Source organism: Lithobates pipiens, unplaced genomic scaffold, assembly GCF_037356315.1.
Source record: "Lithobates pipiens isolate NorthernLeopardFrog02 unplaced genomic scaffold, aLitPip1_a1.2 Scaffold_28, whole genome shotgun sequence".
Taxonomy (NCBI): Eukaryota; Metazoa; Chordata; class Amphibia; order Anura; family Ranidae; genus Lithobates; species Lithobates pipiens.
In genome coordinates, this window is record NW_027507789.1 from 102,469,717 (window position 1) to 102,496,184 (window position 26,468).

General features: G+C 43.4%; 1 protein-coding gene across 1 annotated transcript in view; it reads right to left on the minus strand.

Moving 5' to 3' along the window:
• Positions 1-26,468, minus strand: part of VAT1 (vesicle amine transport 1) — a 186,498-nt gene that overhangs the window by 113,613 nt on the left and 46,417 nt on the right. The window lies entirely within an intron of this gene.

The following is a 26,468-nucleotide window of genomic DNA, read 5'->3' on the forward strand; positions in this document are numbered from 1 at the left end:
CAAAGTAATTTTCTAGAAAAAGAAAATTTTTACTTGAAACCAACAAATGTCAGCAAAAGGTTTAGTATTTAAGTCAGGGGTGTCCAAACTTTTTTCAAAGAGGGCCAGATTTGATGAAGTGAACATGCACGAGTGCCGACCATTGAACCATTAAAACGCTGTCTGTGTTCGTTCAAGCACCAATACACTTGCCCCGCAAGAATTCTCTTGCCTCTGCTCTTTAAGGGTACCATTAATTCTTAAAGGGGTTGTAAAGGTAAATGTTTTTTCACCTTAATGCATTCTATGCATTAAGGTGAAAAAACATCTGACAGTGCCTGTGCCCCCCAGCCCCCCCCCCCCCCCCCGCTTTACTTACCTCACCCTTTGAAAATCCCACGCTCGCCCTCGTCCTTTCCACCGTTCAGCCTGACCGCTGATTGGCTCGAGTGGATGGAAAGCAGCGCAGCAATTGGCTCACACGGCCGTCAATCACATCCACTGACGTGGAGCGCTGGGCCCGTGTGATACAGCGAGCGGCTATAGCCGCTGGTTGTATCACGGGAGCGTGCCCGCAGATGCTTCTCACCATGCGAGGGAGCTCACATGAACGTGAGAAGCACCTGCAGGAGGAAGCAGACAGCTGCCAAGGGATCCCAGAAGAGCAGGTTCAGGGCCACTCTGCAAAACGAGCTGCACAGTGGAGGCAAGTATAACTTTTTTTTCTTCAACAATCACTTTAAGATCTTTAATGGTACCCCACACATTGGAAAACATGGGGTGCTTTTGGGTGCAGTTCAATATAAAAAAAAAAATTGGGGGACTTTTCCCTGCATTTTTGTGGGTAGGGAAGCCCTATGGAATGAATGGGCTTCCCTACATGCAGCCACACAGATATGAACCAAGGGCTTGTTCACAGGTCAGGTTGGAGGGGCAGTAAAACTACATGGTTAAGATGTTTACCACCCCCAACTTTTCCCCTTTAGCTGCAGAGGGAACAGCTGGGGGTGTACACATGATATGGCTGCAGCTGGAGGTATACCCAGGGTGAATGGGCCTGCACTGCAACTACCTCGCAACTGGATTGCAGTTGTGGTATAGTGCTGCTGCATTTACGGGCTTAAAACAGGTGGTGAGGAGGCAACATAATGCCTCTTTACCGCCTTTCAAATGCCTCTGAAAAGCAATCCGTGCATGGATTGCTTTGCAGAGGAGCAGAAGTCCTGGCTGCCATCACACACAAGCCTTACAAAAGCAGTTCTGATGGTACAGGAATGGGGGGGGGGGGGGGGGGGGTCGAGAGACTAAAGCACTTTTAAAGCTGATCTAGCTTGTAGCATAGTACAGTACCTTTCCAGCTTCCTCATTCAGCCAGGTACTGCACTGTAGGGGGAAGCAGAGAGCACAGCACACTCCTCTGCACTTTAGAGCTTCTCACAGTGCCGATGTACAGCTCGGCAGGGGATCGCTCATCTAACAGCCCCGATAGTCAGACCATTCAAAACCGGACCGCAGGCCGGACTTTGGACATGCCCGATTTAAGAGGTTAAACCTTTTTCACACACAAAGTCTATTCTATTGACAAATTGTCAATGTTATGCTTAAATTCTACTGATAAATATTGATTCTTGGCAGACTGCCCAGTTTGCTCTTTTGAAGCCACAGCCCTCAAAGGAAGAGAGAATTCTTTGCATTCTGAAACACTTTAGTCAAGATTGCAATAACGATTGATGATTAATTGTGCAGTTCTATGTGGTGGTGATCAGAGAACTGCACTATTAGACCCCTTTCATACTGGGGCGTTTTTCAGGCGCTTTAGAGTTAAAAAAAAAAAAAAAAAAAAAAAAAAACACGCACGTGTAAAGCGCTTAAAAGCATCATCTGCAATCCCAATGTGAAAGCCCGATTGCTTTCACACCAGGGCGTTTTTCAGGTGCTGTAGCTTTAAAAAAGCTCCTGAAAGAAGCTGCAACTGCAATCCCACTGTAAAAGCCTGGGTGCTTTCACACTGAGGCGATGGCAGGGCATAAAAAAAAAAAAAAAAAAGTCCTGCAAGCAGCTTCTTTGCAGCGCTTTTGGAGTGGCGAATACACTGCTCCTAAAGCACCCCATCCCACTGAAATCAATGGGAAGCACCTGCAAAACTCATGAAAAGTGCTTTTGGCAGCAGTGGTTTGTTGGCACTTTTAACCCTATATTTGGCCACTAGCAGGGGTTAAAAGCACCCCAATAGCGGTCGAAAAACGCTGGTAAAGGGCCTGAAAAATGCCCCAGTATGAAAAGGTGTCTTAGGGCTTATTCACACTTTGGGGGGGTTGTCTCTGCACACAGCAAGGCCCCTTTCATACTGAGAAGGGGTCGGCAGTATTTGCAGAGGTATGCGGCCGCTAGCAGGGCACTTTTAAACCCCTGCTAGTGGCAAAAAAAAAGGGGTTAAAACCACCCAGCAAAGCGCTGCTGCAGTATAGCCACGCTGCCCCACTCAATGGGCAGGAGTGGTATACACCTATTGGTAAGAGTAGTTAGATATATATATAATTCTGATTGTATGGTATGAGGTTTGAGGCACTTGTCACTTTACATTTATGGTGGAATATTGAGTTTAGTGCATCACTATACTTTAAGCATATTTGTTGATTACTGGTCACAGTTGAGTGTTGCTGCTGTCTTAGTAATATTTCACAGAGGTTCCATTTTTGCACTTGAGTATTTAGTTTTAAAGGCAAACATCTACCTCATGCAGGAAGTGAAGCAGAACAGGTGGAAGACCCAGATGAGACAAATTACTCCATAGTGTCAGGGATCACTGAACATAATCAATGTCCAGTGATGCCCTCATACTATGTTCGCCACCTCTTAAAGAAGTCTTGCCAGACCATTATGTCAACATGGCAATTGCAGTGCAACATTGCATACATTCCTTCACTATGCCATGTTTCAGTGCCAATGCACAAGTGTACCAGTCCTCAGTTACTCCCATTTCTTCTGCCCCAAATGCTTATCCTTCTAGCTTTGCTGACCACTCAAGTGTGTATGAGACCCCCAGCTCAATCCCATATCCCATTCCTTCACGTTGGCTCATTAATGAAGCCCCTCCCCGCCCCCACCCCCAACTAGAACCCCGGATATGACAACAGCAATGGAATTGTGACCACACGACTCAACACCTCACCATTTCCAACAAAGCAGATCACCACAGCTCTACAATCAAATGCCATCCATACCAAACCACTATCCACCTGTGTAAAGACCTATGGAAGAGCTCAAACACGATTGAATTAACCTGAAGAAAATCGCTTCAAGTTAATTCAATCATGCCTCCAACAAATTCACAATGGGGGAATTTATAGATGCCTACCGGCACTGCCACTTTCATGTTAATCCATATTGGATTTGTTCTTTTTAATTTTAGTGAATTTGAACAGTTTATTCAGATGTTTGTTCATATCTTGATATGGTCACTTAGGAAATGGACTGGAAAAAAATAAAAATAAAAGATAGATTAGGGTGAGAGGAGAGATTTACCACCAATGTAAGGGCATGTATCCCACCTCTGACCAAAATGTAAAAGGCTGTGGAGCGATTTTGCAATATGGGCCTCCGAGTGAACCACCAGATTGAGGCAAGCAACGCCTGAGAATACAGTTACAACTTTTTTGAATTTATAGATACCTACTCATTGATAGCACTGCCCCTTTCATGTTAACCATATTTAATTTGTTTACACAAAGTCAAATATTTGGTCCATGCCAACTTTTCAAGTCTGGATTAGGCAGTGGGATACATGTACAAAAAAAAAAAAAAAATAAAGGGAGGAAGAGGTTTATGTGCTTTTTGTACAAGAAATGGGAAATGTCTATGTCCATGCGTGTTAAAGGGTAAAGAAACAGATCGGAAGTGAGGTGATGAGAAGGGGGTCGGGGGGTTCTGAGGAAGTTAGACTTGGAGATAGTATTGTCTCGTTATGTGGTTTTTTTTTTAAACATTTTCGGGAAACAAACGTCAAAAACGTTTTAAAGTTTACAATTACATGAAGATTACAAATTAAAAATAATTTTTTTTTTTGAAGACAACTATGGTGCGAGATCTGCCTGCATTGCTTACTATGGTGCAAATCCATCTTATGTACCATGACCGATACAGCTTACCTCCTGGAACCTATAAAATTGTAAGTATATTGCTTATCAATGTGTATTTGTCAATTGATGCACTGATTGTAGATGTGTCAGGGTTACCAAAAGCATTAGGGTTAAGGTTATCTGTAGTGAAGATATGGTATGGGAAGGTTGACATGTACAACACACCCTGTAAAATAATGACTCACAGGAACAGTATCAAATTAAATTTTTACTGATCAAAAGTGACACCATGCAAATATGTGAAGCAGAATACAGCATTTTAACCTATAGCAAAGAGCTGCCACGATAGCTGTCCATTTGCTGACAAAGTACTTTGAAGTCCTGGCAAACATTTCCCCACTGTAGTTGCCACAGGTTCTGATCCATGTCAGCTCTTCAAGGTCATGCAAAGAGTCCTCAAACAGGTACCCATCTAAAGCAGGAACAAAATTGTGCAATGCACATGCTGCTTGCACCGCACCAATGGCATGCTCCATACTAAGGCTAATAGGAGAGTGCAGGAAATGCCACTTATTGGCAAGTATGCCAAAAGCACACTCCACGTCTTGCCCTTGATAGTCTAACTGAACACCCTCTTTGCAGTGTAAAGTCCCCTGTTTGTGGGGATGTGGCATTCCCCATTTCTGAGTGCCTTCTACGGCTATATGCAAAGACAAGGCTCCAGAGGTAAATTTGTTCCAGGGTTATGCACAAAAAAAAAAAAAAAAAAAAAAAAAAAAAAAAGACTCCAGGTAGATTTGCCCAGCCTGCATTCATATTGTAAACTGGCGAAAGAATTGTCAGTAGCCAGGTACCTGAAAGGAGGGAGAAGGACAAGCGTATTTTTGTTTTTTGCTTTATTAAGACGAGGTTGTGTAGACTACACCACACCTAGAATACATGAGCCCAAGAGTGGATCAGCTGCCACAACAAAAGAAAAAAACCCATACGCATTTGCTGGCTATCTGGCTTTCTATTAACCACTTTCAGACCGGACCAATTTGCTGGTCAAAGACCAGACCACTTTTTGCAATTCGGCACTGCGTCGCTTTAACTGACAATTGCGCAGTCGTGCGACGTGGCTCCCAAACAAAATTGACATCCTTTTTTTCCACAAATAGAGCTTTTTGGTGGTATTTGATCACCCCTGCGGTTTTTATTTTTTGCGCTATAAACAAAAATAGAGCGACAATTTTGAAAAAAACGCATTTTTTACTTTGTTATAATAAATATCCCCCAAAAATATATAAAAACAACATTTTTTCCCCTCAGTTTAGGCCGATACGTATTCTTCTACATTTTTGTTAAAAAAAAAAGACGCAATAAGCGATTATTGATTGGTTTGCGCAAAAGTTATAGCGTTTACAAAATAGGGATAGTTTTATAGCATTTTTATTAATTTTTTATTATTTTTTTTTTACTAGCAATGGCGGCGATCTGCGATTTTTATTGCGACTGCGACATTGTGGGGGACCCATCGGACATTTGACACATTTTTGGGACCATTGCATTTATATAGCGGTGATTACTGTATAAATGACAGTGATTCCTGTGTAAATGGCACTGGCAGTGAAAGGGTTAACCAGTGGGTGGCAGTGTAGGGGTTAAGTGTTCCTAGGGGTGTGTTACTAACTGTGGGGGGGTTGGGCTTTCATTTAGTGTACACTGATCTCTGCTCCAATCACATGGAGCAGAGATCAGCGTCACTAGTTGCTAGGCAGAATGGAAAAATGTTGTTTATACAGCATTTCCTCCTTTCGGCAGCTCCGTGAGACGATCGCGGGGATGCCCGCGGCGATCGAGTCCGCGGGTCCCGCGACCGGACTCAAGGGGGTCCCGACCTGTACGCCAATATGCCTGCCCGTGCCATTCTGTCGACGTACATCGTCATGCGCTGGTCGGGAAGTGGTTAAATAGGTTACCTTAAGGTGACAAGTAAATCGCTCAGCTGGCTCCACACCATTTCGGAAAGCGGTGTACAACTTTACATAATTGCTCACCTGTAAACTGACATGTAGTTATAAAATTTCTCATGTTGATGTGGATCTTGAACAGTCCTCTTCCCATTTGTAATTACAGGGTGTACCCAGTATCTTCTGGGTTGACAGTATCAACCTCCTCAGTCTGGCTTTTTACAATGATAGTAGCAGCAACTACTGCTGCCATAACCAAAGCCAATGAATGGTACATTCTGACTATCCCACGCTCCTCTACACTCTCCGCAAAAACCACGAAGAAAACACGAAGCATATACTGCTTTTTTACGTCAGCATAACACTGGGTTCCATTGGCCAGACATGAAATCGCAGTCAGCTCCCAAAATGACAACCAATTCCAGTAGCATTGTTGTAAATTCGCAACACTTAATGGATTCACAACGCAATTGGGTCAAAATTGCACCAAATTCACAACGCATCAGTATAAACAGGGCCAAAAAGGCTGAAGGTTTTTAATAGTTTGCAGAGCACCCTCTCCCCCTTATACTTACCTGAGCACAATCCCAATCCAGCAATGTGCACCAGAGGAAGACAGCAAGGGAGCAGGTGGTGGGGATGAGCGTCATTCTGTCAGTGTGCCTCAGGAGTAAACATGCTCCTATAGCAAGTGTCTTGCTATGTTGCCACCCAGCAGGGTGAGGAATCCAGAGAGCTGGCAGGTGACCCAACAGGAGGATCAGGGCTGCAAAACCATTGCACAGAGCAGGCAAGTACTTTTTACATTTCCTTTATTATCACTGTGACAGAACAAACTGTCACTTTTTTTGGAGGGGACTGTGGGCTTGCCTCCTACCCACAGACTATGGCCCAAAGAACATGAGATTTGGAGGGCTACTCACCATCTCCCACCACCTGGAGAAGATGCCACCTCCAGACATTTGTGTCCAGAGTCGCCAGTTCATTGGAACCGGGTGAATGTGGCATCTGTGGCTGGGCTTTTAGCTGATAAAGACAAAGACATACAAGATGGCAGTATTCCCAAAGCATGGGGCTACAAGACTTGGGGACAAAGTGGTATTGAGATAATGTAATGCTACATCTCCCCCTTGTTGTGTTAATTGTGTTGGGTCATGGCATGTAGACCAAAAAAGGTCTGGTATGGTGACATCCCAGCAGGGGATGTGTAAGGAGGGGCTGCCTGTTTGTCATAATCCCTTCAACTGTAGTTTGAATATACAAGTGTTGAGTTTCCATTGGTTCTTACTTGTCCATCCACCCCCCCCCCCCCCCATGAACAGGCTAAGGGGAGTGTCCCTAATGGTGTTAAAAGTGTATGTTTGGCACTTAAACAGTTTATGCTCTGGATGTTTAACCCTCAACACCCGTGTGGCTTGTCTCGTGATTGAGGGGTTAAGGGCTGGTTATGGCAAATCTGCAGGCTGTGAGTGCGTTTGGTTGGAGGACAGGAGACACAGGTCTGGCGGAGATGCTCAGCAGGAGTATCCGAGATCCATCACAATCACTTTAAACTAATTTCCCCAAGCATAGCCAAAACATCTGATTGGCCATATATCTCCTGTGGGTCACAGGATTGCACATACTTTGGCTCTGTGACCCCAAGCTTAGCCAGTAGTGGGCTATAGCCTCCTGTCAGCTGACCCATTTGAGCTACTCCAGATTCTGAGCTCTAGACCCAGGGTGTCCAACCCATGGGCTGCATGCAGTCCGGAAATGTCTGGGGCAATGCCATGGATGCTGTGCAAGCGTGAGTCTACATTAAAAAAAGGCAAGGCAAATGCATGTCTGGAAGGATGCTGAGGCTTCCCCATTTGCAATAGCACTGGCAGCAGGGAATGCAGGAGCCCAGTAAATTGTGCATGGCCAGATCTAGGGGGTGCTGGGGTGGGCTGCACTCCCCAGATTTCATTTGCACCAAGTCCCACACAGGCTACATTCACACGGCGCTTAAGACCAGTACAAACTAATGGCAATTCCTGCGGCTCCCAGCCCTGTTCACTATGACAGCTATTCGAGGCTCTAAACAGCCAGCAATTACCTGTAGTGATTAATGCTGGAGGCACTTTGTCAGCCTCCAGCAGCGATCACTGTAGATAACTGCTGGCTGTGCAGAGCCACAAATGGGTGCAGCTGCTGGTAATTTGTCAAAGTGATTGGGTCCAGCTGTCACACCTACTCTGCCATTTTCATAGTATATCAAAAAGTGGCAAACTAGTTTGTTGCTTTTAAACTTTTTTGTAATACAAGTTAGCAAAAATAAAAAAGTTACCAAGCTCAGTTCATCAACTTGCAATCCGCCTGACTCTCTGCTCAACCGCCATCCTGTTTTGTGCATTTTATGTGCAGCCCAAGACAATTCCTCTTCCAATGTGGACCAGGAAAAAGATATGGACACCCCTGATTTAGACCATATTGTCAGAATCTACCTTAGCCGCCTGATTGGCTGAGAGCCAAAGCCCGTGTTTCTGTGACTACACGAGTACTCACGCGATTGTGTGGGGAGGCAGTAGCTAATCGATGTGCCATTTCAGTTGCCATCCCTAGAGGAAAAGGTTCTAGATGGGTGTTAGCCGCAAGCTGGTAAGCCTGCACTTCAGGTGGTAGATTAGCACTTAATTTAATGTGTCACAGGAGTAGTATTTTACATCAGATGTCCCCATACACCTTAATCTGAGGACTCATTTGCTTCATCACACAGTTGTGCTCATAACTTTACATGCCCTGGCAGAATTTAGGATTTCTTGGCCATTTCTCAGAGCATATGAATGATAACAAATGTTTGGCCAAAGCCATTATCAACTGTTTACTCTAAAATCATAAATGGCAATGTAAACTACCCAAATGACCGATAAAAAAAAAAGTTTAGATAACAGTACAGCTTGATGTCTTGTGGAATGTGTGGATAAGGCTCCATCTTCTCAGATGGTAAAGCTGCCCATTCCTCTTAGAAAAAAAGCCTCCAGTTCCTGTAAGTTCTTAAAGCGGACCTCCACCCTGAAGTGGAAGTTCCACTCATCTGATCCCTCCCCGGTGCCACAATTGGCACCTTTCAGGGGGGAGGGGGTGCAGATACCTGGATAATCCAGGTATCTGCACCCACTTCTGGGACAAGCTAGCCACAGGTGTTTTTTTATTTTAAAGGTGCAGCTCCTCTAAGCCGTCTTGCATGAACTGCACATTTGAGATCTCTCCAGTGGCTCAATGATATGGAGGTCAGGAGACCAAGATGGCCACTCCAGAACCTTTACTTTATTCTGCTGTAGCCAATGACCGGTTGATTTGGCCTTGTGTTTTGGATCAGTCATGTCCAAGTCCCCAAGTCCCATGTACAGCTTCCTGGCTGATGACTGCAAATGTTCCTCCAGTATTTTTATGAGGACAAATTTCCTGTGCCTTTGTAGCTCACATCCAAAATATCCACCTCCATGTTTCACAGTAGGATTGGTGTACCTTTCATCATTGGCCTTGTTGACTCTCCTCCAAATGTAGCGTTTATGGTTGTAGCCAAAAAGCTCAATTTGTCTCATCACTCCAAGTGACTTTTTGCCAGAAGGTTGAGGCTTATCTGTGCCATTTGGCATCTTGTAAGCGGGATACTTTGTGGCATTGGCGCAGTAATGGCTTTCTGGCGACTCGACCATGCAGTCCATCTTTCTTCAAGTGCCTCTTGAAACAGCAACACCACATGTTTTCAGAGAGCTCTGCAGGTCACCTAAAGTTGTGGGTTTCTTTGCTTCACAATTTTCCTGGCAGTTGACTGAAATTTTAGTTGGTCTACCTGACTGGTTTGATTTCAACAGAACCTAGAGCTGCGTGATTCTGGCCAAAATGAGAATCACGATTTTTGCTTAGGAGGGGCTGCCATGCCTGAGCAAATACTGCCTGCACACATGCATAGGTGTGAATTGAACCCAAGTGCCTTGCTGAATTCCAGGTCCTGTATTGAGGTGATAAAATACCCAAACCTAAAATATCCTGTGCCAAAACTGCCATTTGCAAATTGTGGTCAGTTATGGATTTCGCAGTACAGAACAAGTGTTGGGATACAAAAATCTTAACATGCTTATGGTGGCTGCTACAGTGAGGGGGAAAAAAGCATTTGATCCACTGTTGATTTGGCATTTGTCCACTGACCAAAAATTAGTCTACAATTTTAATGTTAAATGTTAAAAAAAAAAAAATCAAAAAAATGCATTTCAAAAAAAGTGACTTGATTTGCATTTTAAATGAGTGAAATATTTGAGACCTTAACACATGAGTGGCAAAAACCCTTGTTGGCAATCAGAGGTCAGATGTTTCTTGTAGGTGGCCACCAGATTTGCACACATCTCAGGAGGGTTGTCCCACTTTTTGCAGATCCTTCAAGTCTTTAAGGTTGAGGCTGACATTTGGCAACTTGAACCTTCAGCTCCCTCCACATGGTTTCAATGGGAAGTATGGAGACTGGCTAAACCACTCTAGGACCTTAATGTGCTTCTTGAGTAGCTCCTTTGCTGCCCGGGACGTGTCTTTTGGGTCATTATGCTGGAATACCCATCCACAACCCATTTTCAATGCCCTGGCTGAGGGAAGGAGGTTCTCATCCAAGATTTGACAGTACATGGCACCATCCCTTTTATGTAGTGACGTTTCCCTGTCCTTTAGCAGAAACACCTCCAACGCATAAGGTTTACACCTCCATGTTTGATGGCAGGGATGGCGTTCTTGGGATCATAGGCAGCATTCCTCCAGACACGGCAAGTTGATGCTAAATAGCTCCATCTTGGCCTTTGGCCTATGCTTTGAGCAGGGGGACCTTGAGGGTGCTGCAAGAGTTCAGTCCTTCACAGCATAGTGCATTACCAATTGTTTTCTTTGTGACTAGAGTCCCAGCTGCCTTGAGATCATTGACAAGATTCTCCTGTATAGTTCCATGCCGATGCCTCACCATTCTCGTGAGCATTAAAACACCATGAGTTTAGATCTTGCATGGAGCCCCAGACTGAGGGAGATTGACATTTTGGGTTTCTTCAATTAGCAATTAATCGCAAACTGTTGTCATCCTTTCACAAAGCTGCTTTGCAATGGTCTTGTAGCCCACTCCAATCTTGTCTGACATCCATGGACAGCTTTGGTCTTTGCCATGGTGGATATTGGAATCTGATCGGTTCTGTGAGTGCCAATCTAATCTCAGCTCATTACCTGTATAGAAGACACCTGGGATCCAGAAATATTGATAGGGATCAAATACTTAAAGTGGTTGTATACTCAATTTTTTAACTTTTACCTACAGGAAAGCCTATAAGGCTTACCTGTAGGTAAAAAAAATCTCCTAAACCTGTACGGTTTAGGAGATATTCCCCTCGGTATGTGCCGCTGACTGCAGCGGCGCATACGCACAAGGGGATTCTCGGCCTGAAAATCCGGCAGTGGCCGGCATGAAATCTCCCGCTCGCATGCGCGGGAGTGACGATATCGCGGCTCCGGCCACTCACAGCGCCGGAGCCGCGATACCCGGAAGAACCGCCAAGGGAGCATGTCAGCTCCCTCGGCGTGGATCGGGCCAGAGGTCGGGGCCTCGTTCTAAGGTATTTCATAATGAGCTAGTATGCGGTGCATACTAGCTCATTATGCCTTTTGCTTTGCAGGTTTAAAAAAAAAAAAAAAAAGTGCGGGTTTACTACCGCTTTAAGTCATTAAAATTTTGAAATGTTTTCCTGGATAATTGTGTTCTCGCTGTTAAAATAAACCTACCAATAAAATTATAGACCAATCATTTGTCAGTGGGCAAATGCACAAAAATAAGCAGGAAAGCAAATACTTTCCATCACTGTCTCCTGTAGTACTGCAGATGCCATATAAAATCTGCTGTGGTTTGAGGTCTCAGGCGATGCTTAAAGGCCCCTATACCCCAGGCAGACACAAGTTGTATTCCAATTTGAGGCCTAGGCCTCATGTACGCCGGCTGCTTAGATTGCCCTATTGGTGGGTAGAATGGGGAAAGATGGGGAGGGCTATGGCAGATGATATGACGGTTACTGTTACAACTATTGGAAATGGTACCATTTATACTAAACTATGCAACATACGTTTGCAAAATGTGACAATGAATTAAAGTGTTCACCAATGCCAGAAGTCCAACAAGCAAAATAGGAGGGTTGGATGCTCTGGTTGACAAGGAGAACAATGATCCAATTAGTATTGCTGAATCTTGGCTTCATTCTCATTACTGGACTATTAATATTTCTGGCTATGATCTTTTGAAAAGACAGGGTGGGTAAAAACAGAGGGATGGTGGTGTCTGAGAAGTGATCTGTGAAAGTGAACCTAGTTGGAGAGTGTGATGAGGCTGAAGCATTCTGGGTGTAACTTTAGATGGGTGTGTACGTGTGGTGGAAACTCAGCTCCTTGCAGATTGAAAAGGCTGCAAGAGCTGGGACTGATAATTGGAGATTTAAACTACACAGAAATTGGAATGGCACTGCTGGGACAGTTAAACGTCAAAACAAAAATTATAAACCTATTACAAGACCATTTTATGGTCCAGTGATACAGAAAGGTTTCTTCACAGTAAGAGCTCTGCAATTGTGGAATAGACTCCCTCCAGGAGGTTGTTCTGGCCAGCTCAGTAAATTGCATTTAAAAAAAAAAAAAAAGCCTGGATTCTTTCCTACATGTACATAATATAACTGGGTACTCACATTTATAGGTAAAGTCAATCAAGGGAAAAAAAAAAAAAAAAAAAAAAAAAAACACACACGATTGTCTCAGGGATCAGGACAGAATTTTCCCCTGCTGTAGCATGTGTAAAAATGTATTGTATAAAAAAAAAAAATTGCAATTGCCATGTTTTGCGTTTCTACTTCCAACCCTGTAAAGAAGAAATCAGTACACATGCCTCTTCTGCAGCCAACCAATCCCATGCCGAGCTGTCAGCGGCACTGGTGGGCACCAAGAGTCAGCACTGACAGCTGGCACCTATGAGGCAGCTTCACCTCTTCCTCTTTCCAGGGTTCTGGAAAAAAGGCAGAATATCCTGGTTTGGATGAAAACCTGAAACCACCTTTAGTAGAAGGTTAAATATGGCTCTTTACAAGAAAGCTGCCAATTCTGATAACCTTCTTGCAGAGGAAATGGCTATCAGAAAAACTAGCTTCCTTGTCAAAAGGACCTGGGGAATATGTTGTATTGGCTCAAAAGGCTGTTTCTGTAATGCCGACAGAACTAAATTCAAGTCCCAAGGGTTAATGAGTGCACTAAACCACATTACCCCCTGTATAAAGATTCAGACCAAAGAATGCAAAGCAAGTGGACTTTGAAACACAGATAAGGCGGAGACCTGGCCCTTGATGGCACTCAAGGCCAGCTTCATCTCTAACCCCATTTGCAGAAAAGCAAGGATTCTACCCATAACACTTTTTGGGATGCAAACCCCTGGATTCACATCAGGAAACATGCCTTCCAGACTCATGACTCTGGAAGCTGGCTTTCTTGCATCAGGGTAGATATCACTGAGCCTGAAAGCCCATGATTCTTCAGAATGTGTTTCAATAGGCAAACCATTAAATTTAGCATTTGTAAGGTAGGGTGGAACACCAGTCCCTGCAATTGCAGGTCTGGACGTGGTGGTAGAGTCCATGGGGGCCTTACCACTATCTTTACTATTTCAGCATACAGAGATCTTCTGGGCCATGCTGGGGATACCAGAAGAAGACTTTTCCGGCTTGATCCTGCAAAGAAACTATGGTAGCAGCAGAATATGAGGGAATGCATAAATCAGTGAGAACTGATCCCACGGGGGCACCTACAGATCTGACCCACATGCAAGCGGATCACGATTTTATGCCACCTGCCAGTTCTCTATCCCTGGAATGAAGACTGCAGATATGCACGGCACATGCTTTTCAGTCCAGGTTAGGATCCGATTTAACTCTCCCTGGGCTGCACGACTTCCGGTGCCCCATTGGTGATTGATACGGACAGGACAACTCAAACCTGAATGTCCAGGCCTTTAGGGCTAGGTACGCTGCCAGAATCTCTATAATGTTAATGGGTAAAGTCCTCTTGGTTCTGGACCATTTCCCAGAGATAATCTTTTAGAACTGCTCCAACCTGAAAGGCTGGCATCTGTTACCACTTTTTAGGTAAGAGGATTTCTCTTGCCGCAGATTCTCAGGTATTAACCACCAACTGAAGTGGTGACTATTGGCAATAAATACAGACACGATACAGTTTTGCAGCAGTCTTGAATGAAACGGAGCATAGGGAAGCACTTCAAATTAAGCCATCTTACCCAACAACCTCAGAAAAGGCAAATAGAAGGGCTCTTCTGTGCCCTGACTACCTGAACTAGCTCCTTTATGGTGTTGATTTTTGCCTGGGGTAAAAAATATAAAAAACACCCTCTTCTCGGTTGCATCTATAACCAGACCCAAGTACTCTATGCTTACTGGTTTTAAAGACTTCTCTAGGTTGAGAACCCAACCTAGGTATTCCAGGTAGCTGACTGGTGACCAAGCGGAATAATGACCGGTCTATCAAGAGCAGGTTGTCTAGGCAAGCTATACAAAATAGTTATACCCTGGTGCCTTAATCTGGGCAGAGGAGGGGCCAGGACCTTTGTAAACACCTGAGGTGCAGTAGCTAGACCAAAAAGGTAGTTAAACTGAAAATTACGTATTTCCCCCACTTCAAAAACGCAGATGAAATTTCTGATGAGCAGGGAAAATGGGTACATGCTGCATCAATGGCGATTGATGGTAGAAGTTCTCCTTGTAGGATGGAGACTAACTGGATTCCATGCAAAGAGCCAATTTTTAGGAACTGGTTTAGATCTTTGATATCTAGAATGGTTCTGACATCTTCACTTGGTTTCCTACCTAGGACTTTGTCCCTGGGGTTGATGGAGTTTTACCTTTTGAACTCAACGGTGGAGGCCATCACAACTGCCTGGAGGCGGATGCCCCTGGCACATGAAGTTTACTTCTCAACTGGCAAAAATGTTTTGGATATAAAAAAAAAAAAAAAAAAAAAAAAAAAAAAAAAAATTGTCCAAATCATCCACAAACAGCCTTACACTGCAGAAAGGAACTGAACCTGCCAAGGAAAAAAAAAAAAAAAAAAAAAGAATGCAACAGGAATGCCAACTTATCGGTTGAATCCTTAAGCATTTGCACACCGTCAACAGGACAAGTCAAACTTATTTACAGAATATAGTGTCAATTGCTGGCATACCCCACATCTTTGTAAAATTTCCTCCATAAAATAAAGTGTTAAAAATGTTTGAGGGGAGAAAATTATATATATATATATATATATATATATATATATATATATATATATATATATATATATATATATATATATATATATATATATATATATATATAAGTTTCTGGGTGATCCCACTCAGAATAAAAAAAAAAAAATGAGCTTTTCCAGCAATCAACGAACAGGAAAAGCATGCAAAACTTGAGGTTTCAGTGAACCAAAAGTGAGTTCAACAGCCTTAGTTACGGGTAACTTAAGTGTGGAGTGGATCATTTTAGTAAGAGGATGCACCAGTAATTTCTCAGCCTGGGAAGCTGAAGAGGGTGCTTCCCCACTCGATTCCTCAAAGATTCAGCCTATTCCTGGTCCCTTGAGGGGGATTAGTCTCCCCTTTCCCAGAGTTCCTGTTTGAGGGCCATGGGAGAAGGGGACCAAATGCATTTTCTTCCACTTTGTGAAGATGTGATTAAGGCCACTAAACTTTCCTCCAATCCACTCCTGGCTGAGGATAAAGCCTCCCGAGTAATTTATACAGGGGCTGAAATGCCAGAAGCGGTTGCAGCCCCCAACCCTGACCACTCTGGCAAGCCTCCCTGGGTCATTCAGGGGGCGATGTTGTTGCAGACGGGGTCCTCAGAGCCTGAGGGAGATCACTTTAAACCCCTATTTCAGGGTATTTGTACCCCCTTCTGCCCATAGTGCTAAGCACAAATGCAGAAGTACTACCAGAAATGCAACCAATGCTGAACAAAAAAGTTCAGCAACTGCTGCTACCATCAAGGCTGTCAGATGTCATGTAAACGTGCCTGGAAAGGCCCGTCACCCACACACCATCCATCTGCTCCCCTGTGCCTCTAGTTGTGTGCACCTGAAAAAAAAAAAGTGCACCTTTATAGCCATGCATAGCCTGCGTTGTGGGCACTGAACCACGCTGATGCTTCCACTGAAGGGGTTGGCTGAAATTTAGTATTTACCATAAGCTTCTATTATGTGAAATACAAAATCTGGTATGGACAGCCAGTGTCACAAGTCAATGCTTTTAGGTTTCTCCGTAAAGGTTTTTTTTGCATGCTTTATAACTCCAGCAGCAGGTCAGGGGGACAGGCAGACACCAAGGCCCCATTCACACTTTTGTATCTTTTTCAGGCAGCAAGTCACATGATTTTGTACAGGTCAAAAGGTCAATGTAAAAAAGCAGAAAAATGCCCAAATCTGCCAAAAAGTTCTAGAACTTGTTTGAGCTTCTGGCTTTTTGTAGTGGAGATGTGAACCATTTCCATAGAGAACTTTTTTTCCCCCCTCCAGCTTTTGCAGCTTCAGGCTTCAAGTTACAAAACTCAGATGTGAATGGGGCCTTAAATTCAGTAAAGCACCAGAGGGTACCCGCTAATCCTATAACGAATTAGTCTCATTTTGCAACACTATGGTACACTAAAACAGCCTGGGTGTGGCAATAACTATTCAGCAGCATTTTTGTTGTGTACACTTAAGGAAATCTCATTCTGTTGTGTTTAGATTCATGACATCCTTACAAATGTGGCCAACAGCTTCCAGTGAAGATCCTATTAAATAGGTGGAAGTATCTGGCAATCAGCAATTTGTTAAAAAGGTTTCTGCCCAGCATTATCCGATAGGCAGGAAAGGCAGTTTCCACCTCTTCCCCTGCTGCTCAATTCTTCAAATTCTTTTATTCATCCAGACACCACAGGAATCAGACAGTCCTATTGTAGAGCAGCACATCATAGCCGCCTCTCACTGCTTCAAGAATGCTTTGTGGGATCTGCTCAATGGCAAGGCAAACCAGAGAGCTGCCGATATAGCCTGGATGCTAGATAGCATTCACAGATCTCAGATGACTGGTTAGCGAAATGTGTCAAGTTAAAAACACACACACACACACACACACACACACACACTAAACTAGACATTTTCTTGCAATGAAAAGCATGCTTGCAGATTTTAGGAGGTACAGATAGGAGGCATTCCGATTGGTGGAGTGACAGCATTGACCAATTAGAACCAGGGAAGCCTGTCCTGTCAGTGCTTGAGAGAAAGCCACAGGGATTTCAAATCCGCAGGCTGCAAAAGCAGGCAAGATGTTGTGTCAGTGTGGGACATTGCCAGCATCAGGTACAGTGGGACCAGGTGCAAGTTCACCTTAGATTTTTTTTTTTTAAACTTGCACTTTACAGACTGCATATCTAGTCCTGTGAACCTCCATTAATGGGAAGGTGTGTTTTTTTAGGTTTAACTGAAGGATGCTTTCAGTTTGAAGAATTACACTTTGTTAGAAAACTGTTTCCCATTTTTACAAGCACATTCTTTGAAGGTGACCCAGCACTAGACGTCGACCGATATGGGTTTCTCTGGCCGATATTTAGAAATCACGGCAGCTGATGGCCGATATATGATGCAGTTTTTGGGCCGATATGTTAGGCCGATTTTTTCCTTTATTTTTTTTCCCCCTTTTTATCTCATAAAATCTGACACCTTTCCCATTGGGGCATTTTTCAGGTGCTTTGGGGCTAAAAATGGTGCATGTAAAGTGCCTGCAAAACTGCTCCCCCGTGGTCCGTGTGGAAGCCCGAGTGCTTTCACACTGAGGCGATGCGCTAGCAGGATGTTAAAGTCCTGCAAGCAGCACCTTTGGTGTGGTGTATACCACTCCACCACTGCCCATTGATATGAATGAGCACCACGACTGAAGTGCATGCAATGCGATTTGGCAGCAGCGCTTCACGGGCACATTTAACATCTTCCTCGGCTGCTAGCTGGGTTATATGCTCCCCCTAGCAGCCGAATAGCACCACTAAAATGACGGTAAAGGGCCACTAAAACTAGCAGTGTTTTACCATCAATGCCTGCTCGTTCCAGTGTGTCCTAGGTGATAGACAATTTTACATTTAAACATTAAACAAAACAAGCTTCCAGTTTACTTGTATGTATAATTTCCATAAAAATTGTGTTTGAAAGGCTTCTGCACAAATGCCGTGTGACAATATATTGCAACAACCGCTATTTTATTCTGTAGGATCTCTGCAAAAATTATATAATTTTTGGGGGTTTCAAGTGATTTTCCGGCAGAAAATAAAGGATTTTTACTTGTTAGCAACAAGTGTCAGTTTAACCATTTAAAGACTAAATCTTTTCTGAGACCTCTACACACCAAGTTGAGTTCATTCATAAGTGTAAACATTGTATCCATTTACTCTTTTCTTGGCAGACTGCCCAGAGGAGAAAAGTCATTTCACTGAAGACTCAGGCAACTTGCAAATGACTGTCATATAAGTCAGTGCAAGTCGTACTGTAGTTATAATCGGTCTTTTTTTTCAGCTCAATTGGCCGATGCTGAAACACAGCAAATATCGGCCGATACATCGGTCGACCTCTACACCCAGCACCCCACCTTCTCTTAAAGAGGGATTCCACCTAAAAAAAAAAAAAAATTATTAAAAGCCAGCAGCTATAAATACTACAGCTGCTGACTTAATAAATGGACACTCACCTGTCCCGGGGTCCAGCGATGCCGGCAGCCGAGGCCGACCGATCGGCTCTCGGCTGCTGCCGTCACCATTCTAGGTGAGGGAATCAGGAAGTGAAGCGAATCGGCTTCACTTCCTGGTTCCCTACTGCACATGCGTGAGTCGCGCAGCGCAATAGGAATTGTCCGCGCTGTCACTGGGACCCGTGTGTGTCCCAGCAGACAGCGCGGCAGGACAGGAAATGACAGACTCCCATGGGAGTCTATGCCCGGTAGTGGGTGTAAATACCTGTCTTTGACAGGTATCTCCACCCCCCTCCCCCCTGTAAGGTGCCAATTGTGACACCGGAGGGGGGGAGGGTTCCGATCAGCGGAGGTTCCACTTTAGGGTGGAACCCCGCTTTAAGTGTGTAGATGCTCATGCTACTAGCAAGTGTTCCCATTTCAGAATTGGCAAGATTGGGGGGGGGGGGGGGGGGGGGATGTGTATGAAATATTTAGGAACAGTTCTACTGGAAGGATGTAAAATAGAGTGCAGAGATCACAGCAGCATGCATTGTGTGGCAGAGAAAGCAGGAAACTGAAGGATACCTTCCTTATGGTCACAGTATAATGGGATTTTGTATAAGCACCATAAAGTCAAAGTCTTGGATTTAGGACACAGGATTAGTTATTTTGATACAAAAAGCATTATGCTGTCCAATTCCTCCTATAGGTGGCAGTAAACAAGAGTGGGACCAGTAACCCTTAAACCACCAACAATTTATGGTATGTACAAAAATACATTTTTATTGTACATTAACCGCTTAAGGACCGCCTCCTGCACATACAAGTTGGCAGAATGGCACGGCTGGGCACAACCATGTACCCGTGTTGCTCTTTAAGTGCCAAGCTGTGGGTCGGGAATGCGCTCCTGAGCTCTGACTGTGGGACCAGTGGACCCGATCAGGTCACAAAGCTGAAGAACGAGGAGATGTCTAAAACCTCTCCCCGTGCTTCCTACTGAGCCTGTCACTGATCGTCTGTTCCCTGTTATAGGGAAAGATGATCAGTGACGTCAGACACCAAGCCACGCCCCCTACAGTATAACAAACCCTAGTGGTTAACTCCTTCACTGCCAGTGTCATTTACAAAGATATCAGTGCATTTAAATAGCACTGATTGCTGTATAAATGATAATGGTCCCAAAAATGTGTCAAAAATGTCCAGTGTGCCATAATGTCGCAGTCAAAAAAAAAAAAAAACACTGATCGCTGCCATTATTAGATAGATGCTATAAAACCATCCCCTATTTTGTAAACGTTATAACTTTTGCGCAAACCAATCGCTAATTGCGATTTTACCAAAAATATGTAGAATATGCATCAGCCTAAACTGAGGAAAAACATTTTTGGGGGATATTATAGCAGTAAATATTGCATTTTTAAAAAAATTGTCACCGTTTATAGCGCAAAACACAGCAGGTGATCAAATACCAAACGAAAACTCTATTTGTGGGGGGGGGGGGGGGGGGGGGAGTTTGGGAGCGACATCGCATGACCACGCAATTGTCAGTTAAAGTGACACAGCCAAATCGCATAGAGGGGCCTGGTTCTTTGGCTGCAAATTAGTCCGGGGCTTAAGTGGCTAAGGGACAAATAATGAGCAGGTATTCTGATAGCTTTGGGATATCCAAAAGCAGACTGAGGGTTAAGAATCACAGAAAACGTCAACAAATTCAGAACTAAGGGCTTCCTCACACCACATGTGGTACCTGCTTTCCTATGCAGACTCAGACTACAGTCTTCAACGGAGCCTCACTTGCAAGTTAAAGAAAATCTGAAGGGGGTGTGGCTTGAGCACTGAAGATGGCGGCTTAACTCCTCTACTCCCGCTGACAGGGCTGTTTAACCACTTAAGGACCGCCGCATGCCAATGTAAGTCAACAGAATGGCATGTACATGTTTGCCTTCCAGTGGGTGGGTCGGTCCGATAGATGCGGCGGTCCGTTTCGCTGCAGGAGCGATCCGGGATGAGGGGATGGCCGTTGGTTTCTGGCCATCCCCTCTCGATCGCTCCTGGTGAATGAGAAGCTTCCTCCGCTGTGTATAGTAAACACAGGTAGGGAGGAAGTGATGTCATTCTCCTCGGGGCAGTCTTTTTGACCGGACTGCGAGGAGAAGAGAGAAAGTAAGTGTGCACCAACACTACATTGACATGTAGGCACACAACCCTCACGCCCCCCCACCCCCCCAGTGTCACTGATTGCAGTGATCATTTATTTTCTGATCACTGCATTTAGTGTCAGTTGTAAAAGTAAAAACTGTCAGGGCAGTTAGTGTTAGGTCCAGGGTAGCCCCCTACCACCGCCCCAATAAAGGTTTAACCCCCGATTGCCCCTAGCGTTAACCCTTTCACCCCCTTTTGCCAGTGTCACTAAGCGATCGTTTTTCTGATCACTGCATTAGTGTCACTGGTGCTGCCAAGTGGCTATTTTTTTAGGTTCACCGCCAGGTTTTTATAGCGTTAGGTACCCCCATATACTACCCAATAATCGTTTTAACTCCCCGATTGCCCCTAGTTAACCCTTTCACCAGTGATCACCGTATAAGTGCCACTGGTGACACTGGTTAGCCAGTTAAGGTTCCCCGTCAGGTTTATATAGCGCCAGGGACCCCCATATACTACCCATTAAAGATTTTAACCCTGATTGCCCCTAGTTAACCCTTTCACCAGTGATCACCGTACAAGTGTTATGGGTGACTGATTAGTTTGCTTTTTATAGCATCAGGGCACCCACCATTACCCAATAAAGGTTTAACCCCCTGATCAACCGGCGGGTGATATCAATTAGGTTTTAGGTCAGGGTCTGTCGCCCCAGGCAGCGCTAGGTTAGTGCCAGTACTGCCAACACCCACGCACAAAGCATACACCTCCCGTAGTGGTATACAATCTGAACAGATCAATATCTGATCAGATCTATACTAGCGTCCCCAGCAGTTTAGGGTTCCAAAAAACTGCATTGTTAGCGGGATAAGCCCAGATACCTGCTGGCACCTGCGTTTTGCCCCTCCGCCCAGCCCACCCAAGTGCAGTATCGAGCGATCACTGTCACTTACAAAACACTAAACACATAACTGCAGCGATCGCAGAGTCAGGCCTGACCCCTGCGATCGCTAACAGTTTTTTTTGTAGCGTTTTATATTTAAATCCTGAAGGCGGTGCTTGGTTTTCAGGGTCCCATACGTGGTTAGACTCCCAAAAAGTGCCCCACATGTGGTATCCCTATACTCGGGAGAAGCAGCAGAATTTTGGGGTGTAATTTCATTTATGCCCATAGCATGTGTGAGCAATATATTTAGTGACAACTTTGTGCAAAAAAAAAAAAAAAAAAAAAAAAAAAAAAAAAAAAAAAATTGTAATTCCTGCAAAATATAAAATATTTCATGGACTCAACATGCCTCGGTAAATATCTTGGGATGTCTACTTTCCAAAATGGGGTCTTTTGGGGGGGGTTGTGCTATTTTGGCATTTTGTGGCCTTCGAAACTGATAGGTAGTGAGTGAAATCAAAAATTTGCACCCTTAGAAATCCTGAAGGCAGTGATTTGTTTTCGGGGTGCTGTACACGGCTAGACTCCCAAAAAGTCCCATATGCGTTATCCCCGTACTCAGGAGAAGCAGCAGAATATATTTTGAGGTGCAATTCCCCATATAACTATGGCATGTGTGAGCAATATATCATTTAGTGACAACTTTTTGTAAACTCGTGTCAATCACTTGGGACAAAAAAAAAAAAAAATTCAATGGGCTCAACATGCCCCTCAGCAATTTCCTTGGGGTGTCTACTGCCCTGCCATTTTAGCACCTCAAGAAATGATAGGCAGTCAAATTAAAAGCTGTGTAAATTCCAGAAAATGTACTCTTTTACTTTTGCGCAAACCAATATACGCTTACTGACTTTTTTACTAAAGACATGTGGCTGGATAAATTTTGCCCTAAATGTATGACTAAAATTGAGTTTATTCGATTTTTTTTATAACAAAGTAGAAAATTTCTCGAAATTTTCGGTCTTTCCATTTATAATCGCAAAAAGTAAAAATCGCAGAGGCAATCAAATACCATCAAAAGAAAGCGCTATTTGTGGAAAGAAAAGGATGCAAATTTCGTTTCGATACAACATTGCATGACCGCGCAATTACCAGTTAAAGCAGTGCGAAATTGTAAAAAGACCTCTGGTCCTTAGGCTGACAATTGGTCCGGAGCTGAAGTGGTTAACTTTAAACTACGGAGGTATTTCACTTTACATCCAAATTAACATGGATACATCTAGGAGTTCCTCCACCTTGAGATCTCAATCTCCCCCTGATTTAAGCGGCAATTCCTTACTCACAATCCCGGCCATGTTACAGTCACATACAACTACAACACCATCTCAAACGGCGCAGTCAAATTCCGGTCAGACGCAGGCTGATAGCTCCCTCCCACAATCGCCTGCTAATGACATTGTATTGAGGCAACATCAGCACTCCAGTATTACGGATTTACATTTAGTTGCGTCAGACATTAAAGCTATGCTCACGGCAGCTATCATCGAACTCCACACGGATATCCAATCTATTGCTGGACATGTCAATGAAGTGGAAAATACAGGCCATTTTTCTGTTACAATCCACAAAGCCCATCAAATTATTGATGCACGCCCTTCAATTACATGATCTTAATTGACACGTTGAAGATCTAGTATTACCCTCCAGAGATGGAGAACTTAAACCCCTTCTTGAGGTTCTCTGCAAAAATGGGATTTCATACTGCTGGAAATTTCCCTTTTGTCTATCTGCGCCATACAGCCCTCAGAGTGCCTGAAGACCTACGTCACTTTTGCACTACACTGGATATTCCTTTTACAGAAGTACTGGATTGGTATGCTGAATTCTGTCCACAGATCACGGGCTCCACTCATCTCATTTGCGAACCAATGGAAACCGAAGCAATTCATTACTGGAGACCCCACGCCATCAGAACCACGTCCCCTGGAATCAGTCTGTCACTGACAGAAGATCACGTTCCATGAGAGCTCCTCAAACCCACCAAGCTCGCCGGGGTCATTGATTAACTAATGTTTCTTAATTTACCCTAATGTTTCCATTCAACCTACTCTTTGTATCGTTTCCAATATTGGATAAAAATACTTTGTTTAACTTTTCATGCACGCAACATGAAATGTATCAATTTCTTGTTTGATATGCTAATGCTACCACTTTTCTTATATTTCTTTTTTGCTATGTGTTGGTTCATTTACCTTATAATAAAAACAGGCAATCGGATGTTATATCTTACACTCAAATCTCATATTTATATATTTGTTTAATTGCATGATACTTAGTCAACACTGAGACTTTAAGTTTTTATATTTTAAAATCTTTAAACGTATTGGTCTGTGGTAGATATTAATTTTACTATTTTTTTATTCATGTTTCCTTTACTCAAGGAAGAAAAAAAAAAAAAAAAGTGTTTCAATCTTCCTCATGTCTGTTCAACGGGTAGTTCACCATTAATTGATGGAACCCATCTATTCTGTGTTTAACCTCATTCCAACACAGTGGTATACGTTCATTCTAAAATTTTACAATTTTTATTTTATTTTTCTGTTGCCTATACCACAGACTAATTTCCGTATTCGATTGATCGTTGATTTTTTTATTTTAAATTTACTCACAGTGCAACTTCCCCCTTTCCAAATGCTCTTATAATAGCATATTTCCTTACCAAATCTTCTTTACCAACCATTAAGATCACCTCCTTAAATATACAAGGTCTCAATGTTCTGGAGAAATGCACACTTTCCTATATGCATAAAAACAAAGCCGACAATTTTCTTACAAGAAACGCATTTTAAGATGCATTCCACGCCAAAACTTTCTAATGCCCGATACCCAACTTTTTTCCATGCCACTAACCTACATTCTAAATCTAAAGGAGCTTTTATTTTCACTGCTAACAAACGCTCTTTCCAAATTTTGGAATCCTATATAGACATTGAAGGAAGATATTTTTTGAAAGGCTCACTTCATGAAAAACCTATAACTTTAGCGAATATTTATGTACCCAATTCCAATCACTATTTTTTTAATCACTTGCCTACTGGGCACTTAACTGGTTCCCGACCAGCGCACGCCGATGTAAGTCGACAGAATGGCACAGCAGGCATATTGGCGTACAGGTACGTCCAATCTTTAATGCTGGCCCTGCCATCACGAGCACGCTCGCGGGTCCCGTGGACTATCACTGCGGGCATACCCACGATAGTCTCACAGGGTGGCCTAGCAACTAGTCACGCTGATCTCTGCTCCAATCACATGGAGCAGAACATGGAGCAGAGATCAGTGTTCACTAAATGAAAGCCAAGCCCCCACAGTTCGTAACACCCCTGGGAACACTTAACCCCTACACTGCCCCCCACTGGTTAACCCCTTCACTGCCAGTGTCATTTACACAAGAATCACTGCATTTATATAGCAGTGATTGCTGTATAAATGACAATGGTCCCAAAAATGTCCTATGTGTCCACCATAATGTCGCAGTAACAAAAAAAAAATATATAAAAGCTGATCGCTGCCATTACTAGTAACAAAAAAAACATAAAACTACCCCCTATTTTGTAAACTCTATAACTTTTGCGCAACTCAATCTTATTTACCAAAAATATGTAGAATACATATCACCCTAAACTGAGGGAAAAAAGTTTTTGGGGATATTAACAAAAAGTAAAAATAATGCGTTTTCAAAATTGTCGCTCTATTTTTTTGTTTATAGCGCAAAAAATAAAAACCGCAGGGGTGATCAAATACCACCAAAAGAAAGCTCTATATATGGGGGGGGGGGGGGGGGAGAGATGCCAATTTTGTTTGGGAGCCACGTCACATGACTGCGCAATTGTCAGTTAAAGCGACAGTGCCGAATCGCAAAAAGTGGTCTGGTCTTTGGCCAGCAAAATGGTCCGGGGCTGAAGTGGTTAAACACCCCTCCTGCCCAGACCAATTTTCAGCTGTCGATGCCCACTTTGAATGACAATTACTCAGTCATGCAACACTGTACCCAAATACATTTTTTGTCCTTTTCTCCCCACAAATAGAGCTCTTTTGATGGTATTTGATCACCTCTGGGTTTTATTTTTGGCGCTATAAATGAAAGACCGAAAATTTTGAAAATAAAACATTTGTTTCTGTGATAAAATTTAGCAAATTATTTTCCTTCATAAATTTTGCCCACAATTTATACCGCTACATATGTTTGGTAAAAACCCAAATTAGTGAATATCATTTGGTCTTTGTGAAAGTTAGAGTCTACAAGCTATGGTGCGAATCATACAAAATTGATCACATCTGATGTACTGGCAGCCGATCTCATTTCTTGTGACCCGAACAAGCCAGGAAAGTACAAATACCCCCCCAAAATGACCACTTTTTTGAAAGTAGACATTCCAAGGTATTTAGTAAGGAATGGTGAGCTTTTTGATGTTGTCATTTTTTCCCACAATTCTTTGCAAAGTTTTATTTTAATTTTTTTCACAAAATGGTCAAATGTAATAGGTTATTTCTCACGTGGCATGTGTATACCACAAATGCCTCAAAATAAATTCTGCTACTCCCAAGTATTACGATACCACATGTGTGGGACTTTTCCACAGCCAGGCCACATAGAGGCC